At 42.9% G+C, this 25,520-nt stretch overlaps 1 long non-coding RNA gene and 1 other non-coding gene across 2 annotated transcripts; both read left to right on the forward strand.

Annotated features, from left to right (window-relative positions):
• Nucleotides 1–351: 351 nt before the first annotated feature.
• LOC140002585 (uncharacterized) lies at nucleotides 352–10,168 on the forward strand. Its single transcript, XR_011809538.1, has 3 exons — nucleotides 352–3,112; nucleotides 6,428–7,206; nucleotides 7,372–10,168. It is a non-coding gene; the product is annotated as an uncharacterized lncRNA (long non-coding RNA).
• TRNAT-UGU (transfer RNA threonine (anticodon UGU)) lies at nucleotides 4,894–4,966 on the forward strand. Its single transcript has one exon. It is a non-coding gene; the product is annotated as a tRNA-Thr (tRNA).
• Nucleotides 10,169–25,520: the final 15,352 nt, after the last annotated feature.

Here is a 25,520-nt window from a genome sequence, read left to right on the forward strand (position 1 = left end):
TGTTCTTAAATGGACAGTTACACAATGCTATGGAAAATCGTATATGAAGTCCACTCCCCCAACTCTGGCCCGTACGGAACTCATTTCCTATCAGCTCATCTATTAAAAAAGAAAAAAGACAAAACAAAAACAAACAAACAAAAAAGTGCAACAAACAAACAAACAAACAAACAAACAAAAAAACAGATGACTTTGGTGTTTTCATTCAATACGGTATTATTTCATACACATACTGTAGATGCCCAGCAAGCCTTTCTCCTGGCCTACTGTTCTGGTGAAAAGATAAACCAAAAATGGAAGTGAATACAGAAACAAATAGAGGGAAATGCAAATGGAATTTTATTTATTTATTATTATGATGAAAAACAAAGAGACTGTGGTAATTCCTTTGCAAGAAGCAGTCTTGTTCCACTCAGGGGAAGTTCTCTCTTAGCTCAGGAAACAGACTGGCACAGGAAGCACATAGGTGGTCTTTACAGCTGTGTAATGCAAGAGAACTGAATTTTACCCCTCCAAATGATTAAAGAGATTAATCGTGAGTGATAAATGGCAAATGAACTTCATGTCCTTGAGAGCGGCTGGATGATGTCAAAATCTCTGCTGGTTCAGAGAAGCATGTTTTCTTCCAAGGACCTCACTCCAGCCATGGGACCAAACCTTTAAGTGACACAAGCATGCAGGGCAAATCCATTTATTACTTGCCTTGTCTGCTCAGACTACCAGGAAGATTCCCAGGCATTGTGTGTCATGAGCCCTATCCCATGATAGGAGCCAGCAAAGACCAGTTCATGGTCCAAGGCATGGGCATTCCCATCACGTGGCTAGATATGACTAGTGTTGGGCTCAGAGCTTCAAAGAGCTTGAAGCTGTAATCTGAAGCCTCAGACACAATGAAGGCTAGCATGAGACTTGTACAGGGATGCTATCTTTGCAGTATGTTGCACGCATTAGGCGTGAGTGTCAGTGCTGGAAAAAGGTGGAAAACAGTGAAGAGTCAGGTCCTCGGTATCTCCCTTTGATGTCTTAGGTAACATGAAAGGCAGCCTGTGCCACCGCTCTGGTACTGTGACATTAAAAAAAAAAAAATCAATATAGAGAGAAAAATCATCAGCGGTAGAGGAGATCCCTGCAATTTGGCAGTGCTCCTGATCCACAAAGCTACTTTTCTGGTTTCTCCCATTAGCCCTACTGCAATATGCACAGAACCAGATTACTTATCAGGGCAGAATATTAACGTTCACAGCATTAATGTTTTGGGGCCCTTAGAATGGAGAGCACTAATAGAAAAATTTCTTCAGTCCTTTCATATGAAATCCCCCGATTCTGAACTGACAAAAATAAATGCAGTGAACTTTCAGTGATATTGCACCGTATAAAAAGGTTATTAAAAATGTATTTGAAGAACTAGCTTTGTCAATACTAATGCACTGAAGGAACTGAGGGTTTCCCAGCTCAAGCACTGATGTACTGACTTAGCGAGGGAGTGATTACTGCAATAATAGATTTTGGTTGCTTAAGGTAGACAAGCATTTTCTGACTTCATATGCAAAAAAATTGTTCTCTGTTTTAAAAAGATGGGATACTCAGTTATATTGAAGTGAATATGAATTATAGATTTTAAAAGGAAAATTGCCAACTAGCTATTGGCTCAGCTCTAACACTGTGTTTGGAAGAAGGTGGTGGGGATAAAATAGAGGAGTGTAGAAGAATAAGAGATTACTGGAAGGAATGTAAATGATTTATTGGTTTATTTGTTGATTTTTATTTCCATACTAATCTGAGAGTTTTTAGAGATGATCTGTACATTCCCCAAAGTGATGTGAACATAGCAACAAAGTGCAAGCACATGAAAATTTTAAAGCACAATTAGCTCTGCATGAGAAATGGGTCCATTCTCCTATTTTGAATTCATACATCTCTGACCTGGCTGCTTGCTGTTGGACTATGCAATGGCTAGATCAAGATTCTTACCGCGGTGTTTCTGTGCATGTCTTCCAGGACCAAACAACAATCTTGTTTTATTGCTTTAAATGCACCTAGCTTAAAGAGACTGCAAGGAGAGGAAAAGCAAGTCTTTTAAAACCCCACTTTCAGTCACTTAAGATGTTGATAAGAGGTAAGCATTTATTTTTTAATTTTCACTGTGTTTTTTCTCAATCATGCTCCCTTTGAAGAATGCAGGAAACACGCTATTCCTCTCACTGACAGATGCTGCCACGTAGCTTTGTCCTGCTCAAGCACCACAGCCAATGTGTTCCTTTTGGCATCTGAGGGAAGGTGTCAGGACTTCAAAACCTTACTGAGCAATTTTTGTCTGTCTGCCTCCACAGTGACGTATAGTAGCAGCAGGACACAACAGAGGTGTAAGAGAACAATATGGTAACATGCAACAAGTTTCCATATAGTTTTGTTGCTGTTGTTGGGCCTTTCAGGTATTTTTCCTGTTTTTCTTTTTTCTTTTTTTTTTTTTAACCAATGCTTAAATATTTCATGGACTTCTTATGCATCAATGCACTTGCACGATACCCTGCAGCAGGGATTTCAGTGGTTCCCCAGGTTCACAGATGGGCACATGGCAACTCAGGCTGGGCCTGACTGGCACAGGGACTAGAAGAGAGGTCCTTCACAAGGTAAAGGGATTTTTTTTTTTTTTTTTCAGTTTTCCAGAGTGTAACAATTTATCTTGTCAATATAATCATGATAATGAATAATCTGTACTGTTCTTATGTTCTCCGGTGTTGGTTGCACTTGCCGAGGCGATCAGCTCCGGGGCAGACGCGTTCCGCAGCGGAGCGGGGGATCGGACAGGCAGGGCTAACTTTTCCGGCACAGAGCCCACGCGAGGGAGACGCCAGGGCCCTGCGAGGGAGGTGAACGAGGCAAGAACGAGGCGTAGGCAGAGCCAGCAGCGCCCTCCCCGGCCGTTCAACAGCTGCCCCTAGGGAGCGCGGCGACCAGGACGGGCAAGCAGGGCGTGGCGCGGCAGTTGGCGCGGCAGTTGGCGCAGGCAGGGCAGAGCGCTCCCCCCCACCCATATGAACACCTCCTCTAACGGCAGTCTACCACTAGCTCAGCTGCAATGGTGTACACCAGGCACAGCGCTCTCCAGTAGGTCTGTACACACCCAGACTGACTGCCCGCTCAAAACTGGGGCAGTTCAGGTCTCCGGGTACAGGCAGTGCCTGAGCCTGTTGCTAGCACCTGCGGGGGGCAGAGAGACTGTGTGCGTGAGGTGCCAGCAGGTGGATGACCTGGTCCGCCTCGTGGCAGAACTCGAGGAGGAGGTCGAGAGGTCGAGGGATATCAGGGAGTGTGAGCGGGAGATAGACTTGTGGAGCGACTCCCTGCGTGGCCTGAAGGACAGGCACTGGGGTGAGACACCCCAAATGGGGGTGGACCTCCTGCCCTGTTGCTGTCGGGCAGAGGCAGGGGACCTAGGAGTTGAGGAGGAATGGAGACAGGTCCCTGCTTGACATTGCAGGCGATGCCCCCCACCACCAGCCCCACCTTCCCAGCTGCCCTTACGCAACAGGTCCTGGAGCTTGAGAGACCGGTGGGCGAGGAAGAGGTAGAAAGTGTACCCAGGAGGATGCCTAGGGCGAGGAAGTCGACTCCACTCCTCAGGACTGCCTCCACCAGGACAGAAAGAAGGGTGATTGTTGTGGGCTACTCCCTTCTCAGGGGAACAGAGGGACCTATTTGTCAGCCTGACCCTACCCATAGGGAAGTCTGCTGCCTCCCTGGGGCCAGGGTCAGGGACATTGCCAGAAAGCTTCCCAACATGGTTCATCCCTCTGACTATTATCCTCTTTTAATAGTCCGGGCTGGCAGTGATGACATTGAAAAGAGAAGCCTGAAGACCATCAAACAGGACTTTAGTTGGTCTGGGACGGTTAGTGGATGGAGCGGGAGTACAGGTGGTGTTTTCGTCCATCCCTACGGTGGCAGGGAGGGGTACAGAGAGGACACGGAAAGCCCACCTGATAAACACGTGGCTCAGAGGCTGGTGCCAACACAGAAATTTTGTGGTTTTTTTTTGACCATGGGGCGCTTTACTCGTCACCCAGCCTGATGGCTGCAGACAGGTCCCTATCTCTAAGGGGAAAATGGATCCTGGGCCAGGAGCTGGCGGGGCTCATTGAGAGAGCTTTAAACTAGGTGAGAAGGGGGACAGGGCTGAAATAAGGCTTGTTAGAGCTGTGCCAGGGATAACAATGGCAAGGCTGGGAGAGAAGGCAATGGCCCAGCTGAAGTGCATCTACACTAATGGACGCAGCATTCTATCTTATTTCCAAACCCAATACAGAATTAAGAAGAAACTCTTAGTGGATTTAAACACTTATTGTCCCTAAAGCTGCTCTAAAGGTGACTGGAATTAATACCCAGGCAGTGAGTACCACTCTGTGGAGAAAATGTGCCTGCCCCCCTTGTGCTGTATCTACCGTCCTGCTGCCCCACGGGGCTTAGTTTTCGCAGAGTCAACAACAACTGTTCAGGGTTTAATTCCCAATTTTATTGCTGTCATTTAGTACAAAATACACGGGGGTTAACGCCAGTAAAGCCTTGGAGAGACGAGGACGCTTCGGGTCTTCCTCCGCCCCGCCTCACGACCCGCGCCCCCCACACGCGGCCGGGCGAGGGGCGGCGCTGCGGGGCCGCGCGGGCCGCTGGCTGCCGGCGGGCCGCGGGCTCCTCCCGGCGGCGGCCGCCCCGCAGGGCCTTAGGGTCCCGAGCCCCGTTCCCCGCCCCGCCGGGGCCAGAGGGAGGCGGCCAGGCCCGGCGGCTGGCACGGGGGTAACGCGGCCGCTGCCGGGGCTCGGCGGAGAGCGCTGAGGGGGCGGGTGGGGGGGCGGTGAGGGCTGTTAGGCGGAGCGGGGGCAGTTGTTGAGCGGCGGCTCCATAGCTCAGTGGTTAGAGCACTGGTCTTGTAAACCAGGGGTCGCGAGTTCGATCCTCGCTGGGGCCTGATTGAATTTTTAAGTGTTCCTGCGCTGAGTCCGCTGCCAGTTGCCCTTATTTTAGAGTATTTGCGTGGGTGGTCACGAACCGCGCGTGTGCACGCGGTGGGTTTTGTTACGAGGGGTATAAACGGTGTGGATAAACCATGAGTGAGCAATGACACGGGTTGCCTGGTTAACCACTGCCTGTGCTGCGTGCCAGCGGGGAGCGGGGCAACACCAAGTGCTTTGGAAAGTGGCATGGGAATGGCACAGGTCGCACCGCAATTTCCCTGATGGGAGCTTCGGCAAAATGCTGTTAAGGGTTTTAAAAGGAACAAATTGCCTCTGAGTGGAGAATAAGCAGGGCAGGAGTATCTGACTCTTCACAGCTTGCCGGGGAGGCCGAGCTGTTAGTTTTATTTCTGCGCTGGAGGCTGGGCAGAGGAGGTGCAATAATTCTTTGGCTCTTTTTTTTTTTTTTTTTTTTTTCTTTCTTTTAGGTTATAGAAAGAGCTAGAAACCTCAGCACAAATAATCCTCTTGAGCACCACACTTTAAAAATATGCATTATATTTTTTTTCCAGAAATCTAGTGAATGGCACATTTAGTTTCCAGTATTGCAAACAACACAGCAGTTACCGACATCCAGCAGGGAAATGAATGTGTACATTTAGGCCGGGGAAAGGCCCACAGCTGCAGTGCTCACCCTGCCAAGGGCTCTGCGTGTGGTGTTGCTGTTGAAGATGCTCACAGCTGCAGGGGGCTGCAGCTCTTGTGCCCACGGCTGTGGCTCGACATGTCAGCACAGCGGTGTAGGCTGTGGTGCTGCTTGAAGTGACTTCTAGTTTGAGTACTGCCTCCTCATCCCTTCTGGGAAAACGGTGATTTGTCCTAACCTCAGAGCCCCCAGCTGACCAACATCAAAACCAGTCCCCTGGTTCAGTAATCCTCCCAAAGTGTGGAGGCAGGGACACCAGCCCAGCAACGGGAGGGCCTGCTCTCTCTGGGCTGCTGGTCAGAGGCCTGCTACTGTCAGTTTCAGCAGTGAGGGGGAGCTGGGTTTTGCCGTGGCTCACCAGAGCGATACCAGATCTCTGGGGTGCAGATTGTCTTAAGAAATCATTTGTGTGCTTATAAAGCATCATTCAGAAAACGTTACTGACATGCAGGAGCAGCCTCTGCACTTAGGCCTCGTAGAGCCCAGCGTGATCGATGTCTGAGCGCAGGTGATGGGACTGTGAGGTTTTTGCCGTGGAAAGACAGATCATACAAATGATGCATGACTGATCTGTTCCTTACATACAGCAAATGTAGCAGGAACAGGGTTCATCTCTTCCTGCTTGTCATAGCTATATACAAGAACTACCATGGAAGGCTTTTCTAAAACGCTGACAGGTTGATGCGTGTGCCTTTATAGCAGTTGGGAAGCTGCATGAGTGGGAGCTAAGCCACCTAATGTCAGCATTTAAATTGTGCTTCCATTTTAGGAATCTACTAACTGAATCCTCCGAATTAACTGCACGTTGTTATATAAGAGGAGAGAGGCAGATGCTCTTGGAGGCCTCCAGAGGGAGAGCCTGCTCGTCAAAACTGGGTCTCTACACTTGTGCAAAGTGCTTCTGGACATACTCGGGCAACCACTATGGCCAGGAACTACCTAGGGGATTGGGTGTTTTGGGGACACTGGGTCACAGAGCACCTGAAAATTGGGTCCAGAGTGTGTGACTGCGTTTTCTGCTGATGAGATTGAATTTTCATTTTTCAGAGGCATATCTTTATAATTAAACAGGGCCTATTTTAGAACAGCAGATTTTTAAAAATATTTTTTTTACAATCATACTGCTGTTGTACTATACATAGCAGAGGGCAACCTCTTAGAGCTGACCCCACGGAAACCTGCAGACGACTGCAGCTGGGGGCAAGGACTCAGCAGCGCATTCTGGCCCCCAGGTGAAGGTGGCTGTGGTGGGCCCGGGGTTGGGCCCTGCTGCTCCATGCCCCAACCTGGCTGTTAACCCTGCATGAGGAGAGACCAACCTGTGTCACTTCTTGGGCCCCTACCTCATTCATACACATGCAAGAGTGGAAAGCAGGAGATGCACCTAGGCCTCCCTGGAGCCTACTCCATCCCCATGAGACACTAAAGTACCATTCCCAAATCCCAGCCAAAGAATGACCCCAAAATTCCCACCATCCTCTACAAGCAATGTCTTCAAAGGCCTCCATTTCCTGCTGAAGGAAGCTTTAGCAGCTGTTGTTGCTGAAGGTGAGATATGTGTCGAAGCTTTGCTCTGAAAAGTGGAAGTGACCTTCACTAGGTCCAGTGATAAAGTTGTTGTTGATGTCATTAGAAAATGTCTGTATGGTTTGTTTCTCTGAACTGTGATGAAGGGCCTGACCGTACTAATTGTGTTTTCAATTTGATTACTAGGAGAGACCCTGGGAATTACCACTGTATCTGCAAAGGCAAATCTGCCATCACCGCAAGATATTCTGACTTCATCCTGGAGATCTATCTCCCTGTTGATTTCTCCTTGTTGTGTTCTTCTGGTTATCCCCCCACCAAGGAAATTTATAGCCAGTTGCTCAGTTCAGCAGCAGGCGGCATAACACAAGGAGGGATTGTTTTCTTCATGATTGTACTATTTTTCTTTCCAGATATGTAGCAAAACTGACATAGCAAAATTAAGCCTAGATTACCTCATTGTGATATCATTTTGATAATGGGAACAGAGAATCGAAGTCAATGACTTGAAAACTGGTTTCTCCTTCAGAGGAAAAATGAAATATAAACTCTTTCAATATTCCACATGCTTTAGTATTGCACATGTATTGCCAAAACGTCATAAACTCAAAGAACTTCTAATCTAAGAAGGTAAGTTTCCATTGGCTTAGTCAGGAATGAACTAAGGAAATTCTGACTTGTGTTTCTGGATTTGTCCCTAAATACTCAAAGCTTGATGACTTCAGGTTTGTGCCAGTGAGGTAAAGACAAGAAGTAAAAGTTGAGACATTTTGTTTCCTCACCTGATGTGAATGCAGCCATCAAGAACGTCTCAAATGAATAGTAAAAATGTTTACTTGCAATAATCAAAGGTGTTATTAGTAGTACCAAAAATAAAAAAAAACGTTTGTCTGCTAAAGATACTTTTAGTCATATACTGTCCTTTAATTCTGTTCTTCTGGTTGCTGAAACAATACAAAATTCTTCATGCATGTCAAAGCCATCGTCTGCCTAGTCAGGTTCTTCCAGGATGTTCCACACCTTAAAGCCTAACCACGTATTTTTACAAGTTCAGTGGTCCTGTTACTCCGTCAGAGGGTGGCATTAACAAATTCACAAGCATTGTTTGAAACTGCGTAGAAAGGAACATGATCTAGATGTCTGAACACAACTACCAGCTGTAATACTGACTCAGTCCAGTGTATTCTGACCTCTAGAGCTAGCTGTCTCCTTGCTCCCTTTCCTCTGTCAAGAAATCTCTCCCTTTTAAAACAAAGTAATTAAAACATTGCTGTTCAAGGCCAGACGCAAGCCAAATGCATCCCCAGACACAGTGAGAACTCAATACATTAGGACTTTGAATGATGATGCAAGGCAATCTTCACAGAGGAGTAACAGTAGAAAAATCTGTGCTTACTGGTATTCTTGGCAAAAGATCATATTTCTGAGCCAGTTAGCTATGGATGGAGGGACAACTAATGAACCCATTCGGCTTCTGGTATGGATGTTATTTACTGTAATGTTAGCATGGGAATAAAGATGTTTAAAAAGAGCAGGGGCTTCTTTGATAATGAGAAAGTATAGATGAATTAAATCCTTCAGTGTTTGCCAGGAGAGTTACTGCTGTGTTTTAAAGAAAACTAATGTTTTCTATATTGTTAAGGAATCTTGTCCTTACACACATTGGTACATATTACTGTTAGTAAAGCAGATACATGTATATACTTATAACTATTTACTTACAGGCACATAAGCACATATATTTTTGAGGTGTTACTGGTACAGCACCTCAAAGAACAGAAGAAAAGCAAACAGAAATATTTTACTGCAGTTCCCCAAGATATTTAGCTAGCTGTGCAATATATGATCCTCACCTTGCTTGCATTTCAGTATATGTGTCTGTCTATAGGTTTTGTAGAGTGATGTTGCTAAAGATAAAACATGGCCTTTTCCCATACAGTTTGTAATTTAATGGTGGGACAGTACAGGATCCAGGCACAATTACAGTAGGTCTGAATATAGTGAAATGCATAGGGCAGTAGGGAGGAGAGTCCTTCAAAAATCTTGTGTGTGTGTGTGATTTATTGGGGCTTGAGAATAGGTGAAAAAAGTTGACTTTAGAAAGGATGAAACACCGTTCATTTAGAAGCTATGTATCTTATGTATACATGTATACAACAATTTCCTGCTGTCATCACTAAACTCAGTGGTCTCTTCAGATTGTTACTATATTTCTGGCTTTCAGATGACCAAAATTAGTTTGCAAATAGAACTAGTCTTAAGGTCAAGGTAAAGCTTAAATGAAATTTAGAAATGTGAACCTGAAGTATTAGAGAAAATAAGAAGATAATTTAACTCCCTTGCCTGCTTCTCTAGGACTGGTTTTCTAGATTCATCCAGTTCAGCTTATCTTAATATGAACATAACTGAATCAGGAGTCTGTAAATGAAGGACCATAAAATAAGGCTGGTAGCAACTGTGCTAATCTCTATTCAGATCAGAGAGGCTGCTTTGCTGACATCAGAGCAGGCAGTCTGCGAACTAATGCTGCATGTGTCTGTCTGCCTGTATCTGATTATCCCTCAGACAGACCCTATGTGCTGGCTGCTCACAAGGAAAGCACTTTCATTCCTTTTGGAGATAAACAGAGGAGCTGTTCCTTCTGGTCACCAAGTTACAGATGATTTTTGGACAAGAATGCTGTTGCTTGCAATCCCCCTGCTGTATACGTGAGATTTGCTAATGACCGTGGCGCCTGTGTGTGTAAACAGCCTCAAATCACGATACAGTCCAGACAAGAGGTATGAGTATGTCTGCTTGTTCCCTTCAGAGCACTGCTACTGCTGATTGCTTTGCCACTGCAAGAATTGTAATCCACACCAAAAACCATTTGTAATGGAAATTAATAAAGAGCAAAACCACACGGACGAGTATTTCTCACTGCGTGTAGCAGCTGTATAGAGACAGCTGTCACTACCAATGTGCTAATATTTTTTAAAATTGATAAAATACAGCATTGAAGAGCCATACAGTTGAGCTATGCAATAAAGAGACTTTATTTTGAATAGGATTCACAAATTTAATTTTAAATATTTCCACTGTCCCACCAGAACAGTGGAAGCAGAACTGGAAAGCACTGTCATCACTATTTTACAGTCACCTCCTCACCCCTTGAAAACATTGCTGCTGGCCCGACCGGTGTATCTGCTGCCTGCACAATTAGGTAGCAACATCTGGGAGAATGCAGCCAGCAGGAGTTCAGGAGTTCAACACCTAACTGCCCAGCACTATGGGCTGGCTTTTCCAGTCTGTAATGAGCCATTTGTGCTCTGCCTCTAACCCTAACTTCAGGCCGGGCTTTCGAGGCTTGAGCTCACCAAGTCCATCAAGCAGCATGTGAGCCTGAGCTGGTCCTTCTGGGCTTGTGTTCCCACTTGGTGAAGCAGATTGCTTGCTCTAGATTTGAGTTAGGGAGATGCCCCAAATGTGGGTGGTAAAGGAGGTTATGGATAACGAAGGAGACTGTGTTAGTGGAGAGCTCGAATCCTGAACAAGCACAGCAACAGAGATGTAGCTTGAGAGAAAGCACTAACTGGGATGTGCTACAACACCACGGCTGCTTGTTTAGCTTATAAATGTCAGTCAGCCAATTAGTTCAGTGAAGCTTTTCAAAACATTGCCTGTGAGGTTATTATAATTAAAGTGCCAACACAAATAGTCTACATTCCAAGGCCTGAGCAGCAGAGAAGTAATTTCAACACAGGACCAAGCCTGAATCTGATAGAAATGATGCAGCTAAACCTGGATGTTATGATCAGGATTCCTTACTGCTTTGTCTTCACCTTGATTTTCACCTCTCTGCCCCACTCTGCATAGTTTGCTCAGCACGGCAGCCTATCTGCTGAGTTCTCTAGCCGGCTGATGAAAAATCAGATGAGTAAAGCATTGGAGGTGTCCACCACAGATGGGGCTGTTACAGCACACCCAGTCCTGGCAGGCTGTGTTCTAGCTGTGCTCAGGGGATGAGGGGAACCTGCTGTGCAGCTGGGCAGGGTAATTAGGGGCTGCATTCAAGCACAGCACCATCAATCATGAAGAATCAATTCTTGCTCCTCCCCTAAGAGCTGCAAAGTGCCAGGGGCCAGCTGCCCTCAAACAAAGCTGATAAACACATCTGAGGAAATGTCAGACTGGTTAGGCAAACCTGATACCCCTAAACCACAGCTGACAGGAGCCCGGATCTCACCCAGCCCTCGGTGATGCTGCAGTCACAGCTCAAGCCTCTGATCCAGTATGTCTTTTCTCCATTCCTCCATCCTCCCCTGGGCTTTCCACACATCCTTGCTTTCCTGGCTTCATGCTGCTTCGCCCCTTCATTTGCATTTAGCTCTGACTGTTCTAATCTGCTTTTTAAAAGCTGGTCTTTAATTTATATCTCTTTGTTCCTTTATGCCATCACAAAAGCCCTGAGATACGCTTTTTCAATGCATGCTCACAGACAAGTTCATTTTTTTTTTTAATGCTCCCCTAAAAATAGATACGTTTCCTGTGATTTATTTATTTATTTATTTATTTCCCACAAGACATTTTTATCCCACTATTCCAGTATTTCTGCTTCCTCGGGGGTTCATTTTCCTTTTGGCTAAGAAAGAGAAGCTGGGTGAAGATGTAATGCAGGTCTGGGCAGTACAGAGACCACTATAAATAACAAAATTGCAGATGATGTGGGCTCCCTCTGTGTCATTTGCTTAATACTCAGTTCTGTGGTAAATGATTTACCAAGGCTGTTGTGTGTTTTTTTGTTTTTGTTTTTGTTTTTTAATAAATCCTCCTGAACCAAGTTTATTTCCCCTGCTATCAACAATCATCAAACTTCTATTTGCCCACCAAGATCTACAGAGTTTAAGTTGAAAATAAAATCCTAAAATAAGTGGATGGTGACATCTATATTGTTTTGCCTCATAAAACTTGTGACGTTAGCTTAAGTCAAAAATGACATCAGCATCAGTTACTTAATGGTGCAATTGAAATAAAATCATGTAACCAAGTAGGTAAAATTAAAGTCCAGGGGGACCGAGTTGTTAGACTTTAAGACCTTCTTCATTCAGCTGTGCCTCTTGCTTGAGTGTAATTGGTTACAATGAAAGCAATCTCAATCCACTTATACTCAGTGCCCTGTGGCAGCATCCTTAATATTTTACTCACACCTGCCTCAAAACTCCCAGTGATTCATCCCAAGGAAGTGTGGGCTGGATGCAAAGTAAGGACTTTGGCATTTGGCTGTCAGCGTTAGAGTTTGTCTGTCCCTTTGTAAAAAGCGTATGTATAGAAGGAACTGTACTGACACTGAACATTGGTGAAGTGCAAGGCTAAGGCCAGCAGTTACACCTGCACACACTTGGCTTTTAAGGGTAAGTTAAAAGTCACCATTTTGTAGCCTGGAACACCAGAGTGGAAAGTTACTGAGTTCTGCTGTAGCCAGAGTGCTCCTCTTTGGTTCTCACATGCCTTAAATTTCTAAGGTGGTTTTGTCAAAGATGCAGGCAACTTCTAAATTTTTTGGACTGCTAACAATATATAATAGAATTTATTTGATCATTTAAACTGATGACTTCTGAGGAAATTCAGATTATGGTATGGTTCTTAATTAATATGTTCATTATCTTCCCGGTCACAGCCATTCCTACTTCACTTGCTACTGCCTCTCCACTTTGTCTAATTTTGGGGTGTGTCCAAAACAAACAAACAAGAGAACAATCCCTCAAAGCCTTTCAATACATCCCTTTTCTGACCCTACAACGTGAAGTTCAGCCAATTTTATTATATATCCTAACAGGATGTTTTCTAATACTAGTTAGTGGTTTTTGTCCTGAAAGAAGTACTAGTTTTTGATGTGTTGGAGTTAGCACAAAAGAGTTTTGTGACAGCAGAGAGTGGTGGTGAGAAAACAGGGCAAAGGAAACCTTACAGACACTAGGAGATATTTGCCCAAACAAGGTTTTGCTTTTTCTGGAGGCTTCCAAAGCACAATAACAATGCATTGTGCCAGCTAATGCAAAGGATGACCAGAGCTATTATCTTTATAAAGCTCAGCTATTGAAAAATGAGTGAAGGATGTAATTACACTGATTGTTAGCTGCTCTCTAAATTATTATCTGTGACAATAAAATTATTAACAATTAAACTTTAAAAAGCCAGTTGACTAATTAGTTCAGGAGAACTATTCAAAACACTGTCCTTGAGGTCATTATAATTAAATTCCTAATAGCCTATATTTCAAACTCAAATTCTCGCTTAGCTTGCTCCACAGAAACTGGCAAATGTCAGGACCATCAATATTGTAGAGTAGACCAGAGTCCTCTTGTCCAAAAGCTGATGAAAGTATGTATTCATCTGAATATAGGCAGCTGAGGACAAAGAAAAATGAGTGCTTCGGAGGAACTACTGATGAGTTTGTTGGATCCAGAGATTAGGCACACATTCACACTAGCAAATTTCTGAGCCACAAGTCATCCCTAATGAGGTGTCAGTGATAGCAAACTGCGTAGTGCTTCAGGGGCTGCATCTCTTTACCACCTTGACATTCATTAAGTACACAGCACAGCAGGAAAGCAGCTACTCACTCCCTTTACCAACTTATCCCATAGTACAAACACATGCAAACTCACTTTACATTAGCTTTTCCATCACTGCTACCAATGGTTGGGGCAGGAGACAAAAGAGAAGATTTCTTCAAAATTCTGTCAGTGGACAAAACCAGAGGCTTCTCATTCCCTTTCTCCTTGACCTCTTGACTGCTTTCTGATCTTCTGAGCTCTGCTGAGCTACAGTCTCTTCTACCACTGTTCCTTTCTTGCTAGGAATGGTTTTGGCTGGATGGTAACTTGGCACAGCAGTTTAAGACTCCTGTTATTACTCTTCTTCCCTCCGACCACCACAGGAAAAAAAAAAAAAAAAGTTATTTTATGTAAGGTTATTTTGCTAATGAAGGTTGGTAAAGCTTTGATGGGGCTGGCCAAGCACAATTGGTAAGATGCCTTGCCGTCAGTTCAGGGATACAAGTATGAGTGGTTGTTTGGCCTGGTGATGAGACTTCTCCCTTTTCTCCTCTCCACCCTCATCAAGCTGAGAGCAGGAACATAAGAAGCCAAAGATGTCATGACACTTGTTTTTTGACATGGGGCAATGACCTGCCATTACACCGCTGTCTTAATTGCTTGTTAGTTACAGGCATTCTGCCTTTGTACTGTTTGCCTTTGGATTAAATCTTGCCCCTTTTTTTGAGCATCCCCTGTAGAAAAGCCCTTAGGTGACTTTTGCTAATAACCTTATTTCTGTGCACCTCAAAGGCCAGAAGCTGAAACTGTAGATCAGTTTCTACTTGAACTTAAATCAGATAAAGTAAGTTATAATTTAACACTTTTCTGGGGGAGAGATTAGTCTTGCATGGTCTAGTAGTTGTCCCTGACCTTGCTTATTGAAATAAAATGACCCTAAGAAAAGCTGATAGAAACAGAAGCATTTTACTCACATAATATTTATTATTAAACATTTATTTTACTTCATGGTAAGAATAGAAACTATTACTTGATCTTCTGTTTTTAAATACAAGAAAAGAAACAGTCTTACCTGCTTCTATTAGTGAGGGACAATATTATCTATTATTAAAGAAGCCAAGAAAACTTTAGTAATGTTGTAAAAAAACGTAGTGGACCACATCCAGACATAAAGTTTAGACACATGTAATCCAATCCAATATGATCCAATTAACTATGGCAGCCTGTCAGCTGAAGTTACTATAGGGGACTGGATGTATGCCTCAATTGCTCATTTAATTGCTCAGTTAATGTATCACAGTTGATCAAGATCAGTAACTTAGGAATACAGTATTTACTGGTACTCTTTATAACAAATGTACATGTGCAAAATAGTGCATTTTTGTATTGAAAAAATCCATTGATTCTTCCTACATTATCTATTTTATAAAAATTTCATATATATCAGATTTTATGACTCAGTTATCAATGTGGTCACGTGAATTAGTATTGACCTATATATTGAATCAGTGAATATTTTGATAAAGCTGTAGGTGCTTTAAATTATAAACAGTAAAGACCGGCATGTGCCTTTCCCATCTGGGGCTAAGTGTTAGCAAGAATTTCATCAAGTGGTAGTACAACCAAGTTGAATTTGTCTGCTTTACCTTAAGAACATAAGACCAGTATTTGTCTCCCTGCTTCCTCCTGACACGCTGAACAAGGTGCTTGTTGAGGTGCCCTCTGAGAGACACATATTTTCTGTCTGCCAAAGTCAGAGGATCTTTGGGGCAAAGGGTGCCAGGGAAGAGAAACTGGAGCACAGGCAGATGTCACAGTGCTGCAGTGCAATACTAACCATCATTTCCTAGGAATACTTTGGCTGGAGATAAAACACTTCATCACTGTGACAGTCACTGACAACCAAGGTGTTAGGGCTGCTGGAAATCAGTCGTGACAGACCCTGTGGCCACTTGCCCCTGTCCTGACACTGCCAGTCACGCTGCACGGGCAGAGCACTGGCTAGGTGGCTGCTCCCTGCAGATGTGTTTTAGTGCTTCCAGACTAGCCATCTGCCTCAGTCTCCATCAGTTCGTTGTGTGTTTTGACGGTAAGTGCAGGATGGGCTGGCACACTTCCCCTTCTGTAAGGTGCTCTCTCTGCTGACCAGGAATTGCTCCTTTTAATTACAGGGGCACTGAGAATAGGAACTCCATGCTGTGAAGGATTTGGGTATTTCAGAGGTTGGCACAATTTCAAACAGGAATGAGAAAATTATTGACTATTCTTTAAGCATGTCTTTTCCACAGCTGACAGGCTTATTGTATGGTGGGTGACATAGCTGAGGCTGCATTCCCTGAGTCTGCTTGTGGAGAAGATTGTCTGATACCACAACAGCCTCAATAAACTGAACATCCACTTCTCCTACCTCCCTTCACCCAAAAAGCTGAGCTATTCTGAAACACCAAGTTACTCACTTGGAAAGAAACTAGCCTGGTTTAACACTCTTTATTTTGATAAATACAGCCTGGCTGTTTCTTATCATCTTTATGTCTCTGGATGCCTAGCCGCAGATTGTTTCACGTTTTGTTACAGGTATTAAACTCGAGCTGACTAGCCTACAATTTTCCAGCTCCTCCTTTTCCCTTTCTGTAGCACAGCACTATAGTTGTCCTTGTCACTTCTCTTTGTGTCTTAAAGTAGTTCAGTTTGTTTCAATTACTCCTAAATCTTCTAAGGTGAATTTCAGCAGGCTCCCCTGCCGTGCACGTCTCATCTAAGTATTTACTATCTGTTCTCTCCTAATTCTAGCACTGCTCCAAACCACTTAAATTTGCTAAGAATATGGTTACAGCTGCTCTTTTTTTTTTTTTTTTATTTTTTTAATGAAGGCTCAGGCAGTGAACATTCTACTTTTTTTTTTATATATATTCTTTCTACCATTTTTCATCGTTCCTGCTTAAGACCAAAGCAATACTCTCTTTTATCCCAAATATATTTCTGAAAGCTTTTCTTACTGTCTTTTATGTCCTTTGCCGGTTGCAGCTCATTTTATGTCTCAGATTTTCTGATGTTATCTGTAAACCACTTTAACTTATGTTCAGTCAGTGTCCATGTTTCCATTTTTAAACTATTCATTTTTGATTTTTAGGTCATTAGCAAGCTCTTGATGTTCTTGATATTGATCATTTGCAATACTTATCTTTCCTCTGCAGAGGGATAACCTGCTATTGTTTCAAAATACACCACCACAGTATTCTACTCCAAAAATGTCAAAAGGATGTTTCAACAGCCTCAACTTTTTTCCATTTTTATTCCCTTAAAAATAAATAAAGCATAGAAAAACAATCCCATTTCAGAAGAACGTTGATTTTGACAGACTAAAATATGATTTCATGTAACTTTTTTCAGCAAACTACTTTAATAATAGTATTTCAGAAGTGGACAACAACCACAGGAACAGGAGAAAAGAGAAAATAAAACTGGTCTGACTGTATCTAACATGGCAAGAACATCAGATAATACTCTATTACGGCAATGCTTTTACAGACTTACTGGCAGTAGAGGTCTGGCAAAGAAAGCCCTTCTTGCCTTCTGCAGGATAAAAGTGCATGTGGAAGATCTGTATCAAGGAACGAGCATTCTGCCCTACGGCCATTTCCATGGGCAATGCAGACCACTAGGGCTGTGGAACCAGATGGCAGAACTGTAAAAACCTTTTCTATATGCCCTAGTTATCTCTGATAATCTGCCAGGTCCGTTTTATAGAAGAACTGCCTACCCTTTTCTGGGACAACTGTTTTTTGTTTGTTTGTTTCTAGCTAAGTGGTGAATTTTCTCAGGTGAAGAAAGTCCAACTGGGAACATATCAGTCAATGAAAACCATCAAAATAGTGAAAAACTTTTCTGGAAACAGGAAAGCTTAGACCCACTAGGTGCGTGGGAACCCCACAGTCCAGCTGCCCCCAGCCCCAAGAGCAGAGCTGACTGCCCAGGTAGCTTAAGGAGATCCATCCTCCTGCAGACCACCTCCATCCCCACAGACACTCGTAATTAATAACTGCATCTTTCAAAGACTTAGAAAAGCTTCATGTTTTGCACATCTTTGTGAAAGCTCATTTAAATTCAAACCACTTTGTTAGTAGATATAGTGCTTGAGATGCACAGCTCTAAAGGCAGCCCTTTAAAGAACAACAAAAACTGCAACAATCGCCTCTAATTTTAGGCGTCTTTTATTTGAGAGGGCTTTTGATTGTAATAGGGGTCTTTCACAGAGTCTTCCCACTCTCTGAGCAACTCCAGAAGTTTATTTCACACTGATTTCCCTAAGGATTTTCTTCTCTCTCCTCTGCCACTTCCAATTCTCTGTGATTGCTAGAGCAGATAAGCATCATTAGCAAACCAGCAGTGTTTGCCAGGCTGTCTTCGTTCTCCTGCTCTGGCAAAGTTATGCTGTCGTCAACAGTCCTTAAGTCTCCTTAGACTTCACAGCAGACACTGAGGCACAGCATTCAGCTCTTCTAATTGAATGATGTGATACAGCTGGATCCAGCCCTCCTGGAAGAGCAGCCCCCGTGGCTCAGTCTGGTGGCTGGGGAGAGGTGAATGCCATGGCTCACTCTGCTGGCACTGCCACAGTTCTGGAGGTGACAGAAGAAAACAGTTACAAACGTGCACTTGTCCTGGGTGGGATGGTGTCAAGTGCCCAGGGCAGGAGTGAGCAGACCATGCCGTGCAGGCTCAGTTGGGTTAGTTTTCCTTATAGGCTGTACTCAGCCCATGAACCAAAGGCTCAGCTCTTCTGATGTAATTGGAATTATAGAGTATCAGACACAACTAAGGTTATAGCTGTATGGAGAGTCATCAAGTCAGACTGAGGATATTGGTTTATGCAGATAGCCCAGACTGTCATCAGTCATGGAGTCAGTTGTTTGATTAAAAAAAAATAAATACTTCCAAACTGTGCAACACACCTCACAAGGAAAATATTATGTTGTTAGCATTTGTTAGAATGAACCTTCCTTAACAAGTGAAAGTTCTTGTACAGCTGAGGTGTGAGCCGCAACTCCGCTAATTTTATACAATGGAGTTTATACAATGTGGCTTGTACCTCTGAAAACACAAAATTAGGAGGGAAAAGACCTTCTCAGCTAGCTTGTTGAGGAGGTCAGTACATAGCAAACTTCTTGCAATTAGAAGGCATCCCAGGACTCACCTTATGATAGATGTTGTCACTTCTGAAGGCATTTTTTTATTCAGACACTCAGCTTTGCCTTGTGCTTTGCAAATGCACTTGAGGCAGGCTGACACTCGACACAGCACATGGTCTGGTGTGTCTTAGCCCTGAATTTCAAACCAGCTGTGACTTAGCTCACAGCTCAAAGCAGCTGAGAATATCAGACTGTTTTATATTTTAGGCCAGATGGGACACAGATGAGTTTCTTAAAACAGCTGGCATCTCAATTGAAATAATTCTTGCTGCTAATCAAAAAAAAGCTTGAATGATCAAGTTAAAAAATAAATACAGCAAGAAATCTGAATTCTCTCGCATTTATCTGACTGGAATATTTGCTTTTCTGAGCTACCTCTAATCGCTTCTTTTTTTCTCACACTGCACTCCAACCCTACCGTGTGTTAAAATATTTGTCTTGTGTAGAAGATATAAAAGTTATTATACTGTAAGGGGCTAAGACAAATGCTAAGGCTTCATGCTGAAACATTCTGTCTGCTTGCCAGGATTACACATTGTGAAAGCAAAGCCAAATTGGGGGTTCATGTGCAAGAAGTTTGCGAATAAAAAGTAAGGCACCAAGGGAAAGAAAAAGGATGTCGACATGAACTTTGAAAATAGCACATCAGTGGAAACAATCACTGTGCCTAAACTTTGTCTTAGCTCACTGTCTAGAACTTATGCTGAAGGTGGTCAGAGTCATCTGGTTCTGCTGGTAATGCTCAGCCTTGGTTTCAGTAACAGAAGATCTCACCACTCTTGAGCAATCTTTGCTTTTGTAGGTTGCTGACTTTGCTTGTATTTATGCTCGTTCATTTTTGAGGAGAGTTTAGCTATGGCAGCAAATACTGTTTAGTGAAATGCTGTCAAATTGTTAGCATGCCTCTGTCAAAAACTGCCTTGTGCTGACACTGAAATGCTCTTGCCAAGCTCCAAACAGCCTCCACTCCCTGGTGGCTCAGCAGTTTCAGCTATTTGTGATGGCACTGTGATTTCCCTAGGTTGGCAAAGTGAACACAAGGGCCTTGGATATGGTTTGATTAAATGCAATGGGCAGAATATGCCACCTAATAATACTTCTAATAAAAACATTGGAGTATCAGTGTCTACTGGCCATTGAAAATCAGCTGTAAGAAACATGAGCAATGTGGGTTCTGTCTCTGCCTTACTGGAGCCCATTAGGTCTCCATAAATCTATATTGCTCATCACAGCTGTAGCTCTTCAGGATAATGTCCCCCATGCTGTGCCCCCCTGTATGCAATGAAACCATGAACTATTAACCATTCATTTTGTGAGTGTAATGTACTACTTTGTATCTCAGAAACTTCAAAATCTGCTTCCACTTAAAAAGGTACACATAATGAATTGTAAATTTGCTGCTGTTCCTGCTGCACAGCTTGGTGACAGATTCCCTTTCCACCTGTGCTAAGAGAAGGTAACAAGAAATAGTTACTGACCTCCAAAATAACCTTCATGATTTGTATGCCTACCCTATCCCCCCTTTCATCACTAAATTTCCCAGGCAGAGAAAATAAAAAAAACTTGAAATGTATTTTGTTACTTGAAAAGAACTGGACCTCTTCTAAGGGTTGTCTGACTTGGTTGCTTCTCCCTCAGTTCAGAATGTCTAGAGCTGATGTTTTATTTTGTAGCTGTTATTAGCTGATGTGCTTTGATCATGTTGGAAGGCACTGTGAGATTTTTCACCACAGAGCACGTCTTCAAGTTTTTGTTTCTTTTTAACGTATAACAGAAGCTGATAAGAATGCTAGTTGAAAGGGAGGAAAATGATGAGTGCAGTACAAAAATTTGTTCTTCAGGTTCTCTTTGCAGCACAAGCAGCAATAACTTTGGCAGATATTTAAAGAGACATGAAATAGTAATATGGAAAGGTTTCTTTCCTTAAGTTCTTTTTGACACAAAAGAAAAGGAAAAAAACAAACAAAAAACCACACTTGTTTATAGCTTAGAAATTTGTGGGTTTTTTTTGTGTGTGTGTGTGGTTTTTTTTTTTTCTGCTATGCTTTTTCTGTTTTTTAATCAAAAGTATCAAGGAAATAAATCTGAAAAACTGAAAGAGGAGGACTTACTTGCCCTGTTTAAAAAAAAAAAAAAAAAAAAAGTAGCTGAGAAATAGAGGTCTAATGTCCTCATTATTAAAGGCCAAATGTTCCTTCGTATGAAGGGAGTGCTGAAAAAACTTCCCCCAGTGGGGACAGATAGTACTTGTCATTTTGATATGTTCAAGGTGGTAATAATATCTAATACCTCATTTTTGTGGTGGGAAAATATTATTCCATGATATTCTGTCCTTCATGCTTAACTTACATATTTGAAAAAAGAATCAAATATTATTTATTTTTTTTCCTCTTTGTAAATCAATATAAAGAGTTTGCAGTATCCTTATCGAAATAACAAGTGTTTACCTGGCTTTTCCAACTTTCTTTCAGCAGGCTTGAAGTGGACTAGGCCTGGGTTCCTGTTAGCTATCCTTAAGCAAATAGGGGCTGTTGAGAGCTAATCGCCCAGAGCAGGCTATTAAACTGGCTGTTGCCTTCCATCTTTCTGGGAATAACTTGCTAGATAGGTGAAGCTACACCTGAATTTATACAGTGCTCCAGAATCCTTTGGGAATGTAAAGTTCTCAAACACTATCAATATTTTTGCAACTTACTGAAGTCGTAGAATCATTCAGGTTGGAAAAGACCTTCAGCCGCTCAGTCAGTGAAAGCACTACACAGCCTTCCAAATAGCCTGCACAATGTGCTGGCCCATCAAGCTTAGGGAAAGCTGGCACTTTCAGTATTGCCAGCAAATGCCATCCGTGCAGTACTTCCTAACTGGGAAAGAGAGTGTTAAGTTGCTCCCCAGCTCTACAGGCTGTTGTAAATACAGTTTCTGACCTGCTGTGTCTCTGAATGGGGAAGTCTTAGCAATGCCAATAAAGGTTTAAGTATATGAGCCTAAGAAAAAGTATTAAGCCTCATAGGGGATCTTATGTATCTCTAAAATAAACAAAAGTAGCCTACAACATTTTCTGAGGACATATCTTTAACCTAAGGTCTTATCTATATTAATATTCCTCAGGAGCTGAAGCTATATTCCTCTAGACTTTGTGCAGCCTGTTAGGGAGGCTTAGCCTGTGCAAGCAGCTAGGCTGTAGTGAACTACTGGCCATCAAAAAGATTTAAGTTGCTTTAAATAGACTTGTAGGAATCTGAAATACTTTAATCGCCTAGCTTGCAGCAAAGCATTTGCGGTGTCTGGATTTATTTATATTCTCCTCACATCCTCTGGAGCAAGAGATAATGGCTGATAACATTTCCTTCTACCCCACTAACTTTCCATAATTACTGTGCAAAGGTTTCTGCACGTCCCCAGACTTAAGGCACGGTGACAGGGCTGCCTGTGCAGAACAGAGGATCTATTTGCTAGATTAAATAGGAAGTGAAGAGTCGGGATTAGATACATATTTTATTAATAAATAATATGTGGAAAACAATTGTTGTGGTGAAAAAGTATGTGGTTGACCAAATTTTAAAGTCATGAAATTTTAAATTATCCACTAGCTACAGAGCACTAGGTCTATCCTGGCCTTGGACAAGGGTAATGGTGAGATGGAAAGCTCCTTGCCACGAGGAAGGAAGCAATCAGTATGATAGACATTACATAATAACTACGTATTTAGTAGTTGTCTCCTTAAATCTCATTTTGGCTACTGCGGTGAACTTTTGGCATCCCCATTCAGTTGCTTTCATCATTGTTATGATTTTAACTTAAACTGCATGTTTGCCTAATACAGGAGCTGTTTGGATAAAGCTCTCAATGACCCAGATTCAGGCTTCTGAATCCTCAATCCTCAGTTAAACACAAACTGCCCCATGCTGCTGGTTTTAGCAACAGATAGACATGGATGAGCAGTTCTTGCTGAGGCCCTGAGGATGCTGTCAGCCCTTACAGGCCCCAAACCACCCCCTTGGGGCCTCCTTCATCCTGCCCAGGCTCCCAGGTCACAGTGGGGCTGTAAACCCCTTCCCCAGCGAGGCTGCATTAGGGCTGGGCTCCATCTCCCCACAGCCCAGCACAGCCCTGCCATGGGCCCTGCCAAGCCAGGCCCACCCGCAGGCCCACATCCAGTAATGAAATGTGAAACACAACCTGTTGTTTGTTTGTTTTACCAGCAAGGGCAATGGAAAGCTTATTTGGGAATGATCATTCATGTCTTATATGCAGACAGACCTCTGTGTAGGACAAAACACAACAAAACTTTACAGATACCTTAAAGGAGGCTGTAGTGAGGTGGGGGTTGGTCTATTCTCCCACGTGCCTGGTGACAGGACGAGGGGGAATGGGCTAAAGTTGCGCCAGGGGAGTTTTAGGTTAGATGTTAGGAAGAGCTTCTTTACCGAAAGGGTTGTTAGACACTGGAACAGGCTGCCCAGGGAAGTGGTGGAGTCACCATCCCTGGAAGTCTTTAAAAGACTTTTAGATGTAGAGCTTAGGGATATGGTTTAGTGGGGACTGTTAGCGTTAGGTCAGAGGTTGGACTTGATGATCTTGAGGTCTCTTCCAACCTAGAAATTCTGTGATTCTGTGAAAACAAAAAACAGCTTGTCCTTTAGGGCTGAGACCAGTCTTAGCTCGCATTTCTGCATAAAATAAATGAATGGCTCATGTCAGGTTCTCACTCTGAGTTCATCCACATGGTGACACCCACAGCCCAGCTGGCTCCTCCACATAGTTTTCACTCTAGCACTCTTTAATTTATACTAAGTTTTCCCTTAATTTATGCCATCTGTGAAAGTCTGAGCTTTTAATGACCAAGGACACCCTTCAGTGAGACACAACGGGCTGTTGCTGACAGCCAGGAAACAGCTGGAGTTATTGCCTATCCTGATCTTCGGCTGGCCATTTGGGAGGCCATCCATGCCTGCTAGATAGCTGACAAGTTGATAGATGAGAGCTGATTTTGCTGCCCGGAAATTTTCTGATGAGACTTTTCTGCTTCTCTGAAGTTAGAAAGCCATGCATGTGATGTTAGACCCTGCTAGCTCAGCTCTTGCTGGGCATGTTGAGTCTCTGGTGAATCTGCATTCCCAATATCTGAGTCCTGGTCTTGAGCACCCCAAAATTTTGTGGGCATCTGGAACTGAAGTTCAGCAATGGCTTTTTGGTTTAGACTCCTTATTTTGATGGTATTCAACTCTAAGTGTAAAAAACAAGTAGTCAGAAGATATCTCCTACTCAGTCATAGTCTACAAGGACACAGAGAAAATGATATCACCTGACTTGGCAGAATTTTCTTTGCTAATTTTCAGTGAAGCTTATACACAAACAATCATGCTATTTTTATATACATGCATAATCTAAGATCCTACAATCTCTGTTAAAATACTTTAAAGTACTTCTTTTTTATTTGTTTTAATTTGTGTCAATCTAGTACAATTTTGTACACAGACACAGCTAGAAATTGCACTAAACTTAAACTAAAGAAAAAGCAGCTTAAACACAGGATCATGTGCTGTTTGTAGATCAGCTATGGCTTTTCTTCCTTCTGCCTTTCTGCGAGAAATAACAGTTTCAACCCAGAGCTTTGGCAATGTCAAAAATTACTCAGAGCTAGCAGGAAAGTATTTTTTTTTTCCATTATAGACAGTGGAGAAAAGGCTGAATTTGGCTGACAGACATTTAAAATAGCATATCATAAGTCTGGTCCATGCGGAGTTTTAGATGAAAGAGGCGTGTGGATTTTTTAGGTCCTTTCACTCTTACCAAGATGGCTTGCACCGTTCATGCAGCTAAGTTTTACTCCAGATGTCTGGCTCACTTTCTGCAGTAGGGCTGTCACTGTCTCCTCTACCCCAAGTCATGCTATGGACACTATTTGTAGTGTCTGTGATTCATATCTCTCAGTATTGACTTGTATATTATGTTGTTTCCCAAGATGGCAGATGTTCACAGAATTAATGAAAGCGGTCAACAAGCAAGTATTCATCAGTCTGATACAAACTGGGACCAACAAGGCCATCACACAAGGAAGCAGGCATCCATGTTTCTCCCAGTCCTTGCACAAAGCTCAGACAGCTGGGTCTTTCATTGGCAAGTGAAGGCAGAGTCAGCAGCAGTCACTTGTCTAAACCGTTTGTTCTGTTCTCCACATTCAGTGGGAAAATAAAAATAAAATGTCATTGTGAAAGACCCGGTTAATATATTTATTGAGCCCAGGTATTTGGAAGCATCAAAGGCACGTGCAGCTTTTGTATTAGTGTGAGTCTTCACTGAACTGATAATTCTTCATCTGGGTTTTGCATGTGTGTGCGTGTGTGTGTTGAATCTTCAATATCTTATACATGCAGATGATTAAACATTTGCCAACATCTCTCAATACTGGGAATATTAATTTGGGACTGTGAAGAAGAAAGGTAAATCACAGTTTAAAAGCTTCACAGCATAGAGTGCACTACTTAAAATGTTCCTCTTACTGTTTGTTCATCTGACATAGCACTCATAGAAATTCTCAAATGTAATCTGTAATAGAGAGCAGCATTAGCTGTATCATTATAAAGGGCAGCTTTTTATACACTACTTG

The sequence above is a fragment of the Anas platyrhynchos genome, chromosome 5 (genome assembly GCF_047663525.1).
Source record: "Anas platyrhynchos isolate ZD024472 breed Pekin duck chromosome 5, IASCAAS_PekinDuck_T2T, whole genome shotgun sequence".
NCBI lineage: Eukaryota > Metazoa > Chordata > Aves > Anseriformes > Anatidae > Anas > Anas platyrhynchos.